Source organism: Mytilus galloprovincialis, chromosome 8 (genome assembly GCF_965363235.1).
Source record: "Mytilus galloprovincialis chromosome 8, xbMytGall1.hap1.1, whole genome shotgun sequence".
NCBI classification, from domain to species: Eukaryota; Metazoa; Mollusca; class Bivalvia; order Mytilida; family Mytilidae; genus Mytilus; species Mytilus galloprovincialis.
Window position 1 is genome coordinate 91,826,148 of NC_134845.1, and position 3,804 is coordinate 91,829,951.

The following is a 3,804-nucleotide window of genomic DNA, read 5'->3' on the forward strand; positions in this document are numbered from 1 at the left end:
CGTCTGTCAATGAGTTGCAGATTTTCGGATTATCTAGTGATCAGAACGTTTATGAAATAATCAATTTAAATCCTTTCGAAATAGATAATAGTTTGCTTGAAATGCTTGATATACACCATTCTGACAGCCTGGTGTTTGGAAATACACAGTATATAACTAAATAGGTATCCAAGGCTCCGTGTCGAAAATAAAAAAAAAATGATGTGGTATGATTGTCAATAAGACAACTCTCCACAAGAGAACACAATGACACAGAATTAACAACAATAGCACAACGTCCGGCCTTCGACAATGAGCAAAGCCCATACCACATGGTCAGCTATAAAAAGACCCGAAATGACAATGCAAAACAATTCAAACGAGGAAACTAACGGCCTTATTTATTTAAAGAAACGAACGAAAAACAAATATGTAACACATAAACAAACGACAACCACTGAATTACAGTCTCTTGAAGGCCGTACGTTGACCTATTATAATTTACTTTTACAAATTGTGACTTGGATGGAGAGGAGTTGTCTCGTTTGCACTCATACCATATCTTCTTATATCTATTTTCATCATATTCATTTATGTATAGCTTAAATCTAAAATAAAAATTATTTCTGTTAGCAGGAATGCAGATAGACAACAATGAGTGAACAACATAAGGCACAGGTAATAATATCTGTCATTAAACTGTAAGATAAATAGACAAATATATTCAACTAGGTAATAAATGCCCTACCTCCATGACACATATGTTGTTGTCCCTGTAGATAAAACACAAATACTATCGTTTTTATGTGTAAAACTAAATTCAATCAACTGCTTGATAAATGAATTATGTAATGACAATTCACTTGGAAACTAATCATAAACCCTCACGACACTTACCAAAGAGGAAATCCTGATTAATTATAGATCTGTTTTATGTTCGTTTGGAATTTTAACTAATAACGAAGAACTGGATTTTTCATCACTGTATTAGATGCCCAAACTACATAAGTGTCCTTACAAACAACGGTATATTGCTGGATCTTTCAAGTGCTCCACGAAACCTCTTTTTGAATTTTTAATATCTATGTTATCAGCAATCAAAGCCGGGCTTCAAAGTTATTGTGAAACTGCCTATTCTAGATCTAGAAGTAGCGTGAACCAGATTTGGATACTAAAAAAATCCATAGATATTATATAGATATATAGATGCTTCAAGTATCTTGTCTTAGAGTGGGATAAATCCTACTTTGTAAAACATCACTCTGATTCAAACAAAAAATTCTCTGAGCTGACATTAACAAGATGCTTGATTTCTAGATGGCCAACATAATTTTTTACGTTGGAAGACGTGTTTTTCAACAGACTGTCTGCATTTGGAAACCAATTGTGCCCCTCTCCTTGTCGACTTTCTCCATTATTATTAGACTGATTTCATACAGGAACTTCTAAGGAAAAAAAGATAAGAAGTTAGCAATATCCTTTAACTTAAAATTCGGTTATATAGATGATGTTCTCTCGCTAAATAATTCAAAATATGGTGACTATATTGAACGCACCTATCCCATCAAACTATAGATAAAGGATTCAACAAATACAGTTAAGTCTGCCTAATATCTTGACTTACATCTAGATATGGACAAAGAGGGTTGGTTGTAAACAAAACTTTACGTAAAAAGAGAACATTTCAGCTTCCCAATCGTGAACTTTCCATTTCTGTGTAGAAACATTGCAGCAGCGCCTGCATACGTAGTATATATCTCCAAATTGATAAAATGTTCCCGGCTTGTATTTCCTATCATGATTTCCTTGATAGAGGGTTGCTGCTGACAAGGAAGCTATTAATCCAAGAGTTGCAAATGGTGGAGTTGACATCACCCCTTCTTAAATTTTGAGGACACCTTTACGAGGTGGTTGACCGTTTCGGAATAACTGTTTCACAGAAAATACAGGATATGATCCTTGACGTCGTAACTATAATCCCGTTCGCTTTTCATGAATGCTAGACTATTTACCGGATTTGTAATAACCTGATCAAGTCGACGGATGGTTCATTTGGAACAGTAATTACCTTTACTTCCGTAGCACCTCAGATCACTATTTGAAGAATATATATGTCTTATCTAAACTCGGTGTTATCCAGTTGTCCTATACATATCCGATTCGTATATTACGTACTTCATCTTATGAATCGAGTTTCCTTGAAATTTACGCGATAGTTTAATTATCGCGTTTCAATGCTTATTGCGAAAATTAAACTGTCGCGAAAATTTCAGGTTTACAGTAATGGGCGTTTAATTTAGATGGGATGTGAATTGACAATCGGACATCTTGAGATATACATTAACTTTGACTGACTAGCACATACTTTATTATAAAAAAAGCTTTAAAGCAAGGTTCAATATACCATGTTCTACATAAGATTTACATGGTCACGAATGTGACAGTTGTCCATGTTGTTATCCATTCGTTTGAAATGTTTGAGCTTTTGATTTTGCCTTTTGAATAGGAACTTTTAGTTTTGAATTTTCCTCGGAGTTCCGTATTTTTGTGATTGTACTATTTTTCTGACAAATTAGGTAGAGTTATAATTTCAGGAATATCCATACAATGGGAAACAGAAGAAACAGAAGAAAAAATGGAAAAATAATGGCAGCCCTCAGGTTTGTATATTTGATGTCGATAAAGTTAAGTTTAAAAGCAAGGAAAAATGTTCGACAAAATTCGAAAGTATGATAAAATAAAGAGAAAGAAAAAAAAAAGATAATGAAATATAAAAATGTTAGATTAACAAAAAACACAGTTAAAACGTTTAAAGAAATGTTGACACTTGCAAGAAATAATAATAGATTTAAATAGAAGTGAGATAGGACGCCGAAAAGTTCATTCACATTGTGTCAAAATATAACAATAATAATGGGATGAATCTTTGTATACGACTATTCTTGGATCTGAAGATAGAAGAGTACAGCAACATGTTGCTAGTGAGTTGAGCATGTTGAGACATAGACAAAATTATCCCACCAGAAGTAAATATATCTCCCTATGTAAACTGATCATGTATCAATAATGTAATATGCAATTGTTTGGTAGGACAAAAATTGGCAAACAGGCGTGTTGAGATATATATTTTTTCTTGACAATTAGCAATGCCGTGAAACATATAAGAGTCGTATTGACTAATAAATACATGTTACAATTCATGCATAGTAATAATTACAGGTCGTCCCAGAGGAATATGAAAATGAAATAAATAAAGGGGACCCTAAGGTAAGGCTTTTTTAATTTGTTATTTATAAGCAAGACGAATTATCAAAATAGAAAAAAGACATATACACAGAAATAGAATAAACAATATAGGAAATTTCATCAGGTTTATAAATAATTAAGTCACTTCCAGTTGTCGAGGTTCTAGGTTGACTGTGACAGATCTTAAATATGTTATTTATTTTTAAAACAGGTTCATTTTATCAAAAAAAGAACGAAGCACTATCCTCTTGTTGGTTGCACCATCATTGATGGATAACGCACTAAATTGGGTGCCAAACTTGATGTGCGATTTTTTTTAATTTCTTACGTGTTGTTGTTTATTCTTTAGTTTTCTATGTTGTGTCGTGTGTGTCGTTGTTTGTTTGTCCTTTTCATTTTTAGCCATGGCGTTGTCAGTTTGTTTTTAGATTTATGATTTTGACTGTCTCTTTGGTATCTTTCGTCCCTCTTTTACGAAAGGGATGGAACGAATATACAATTGTATCAAGTTAATGTATTCCATACACTACATGTTTTGTTAGTTTGTTAGTTGCTTTTCGCGGAAGAACCTTCAAAGTA

The 3,804-nt window shown here is 33.0% G+C and overlaps 1 long non-coding RNA gene across 1 annotated transcript; it reads left to right on the forward strand.

Annotated features, from left to right (window-relative positions):
- Positions 1 to 611: 611 nt before the first annotated feature.
- LOC143043674 (uncharacterized) lies at positions 612 to 3,246 on the forward strand. The gene is made up of 3 exons (XR_012968540.1): positions 612 to 657; positions 2,574 to 2,639; positions 3,199 to 3,246. It is a non-coding gene; the product is annotated as an uncharacterized LOC143043674 (long non-coding RNA).
- Positions 3,247 to 3,804: the final 558 nt, after the last annotated feature.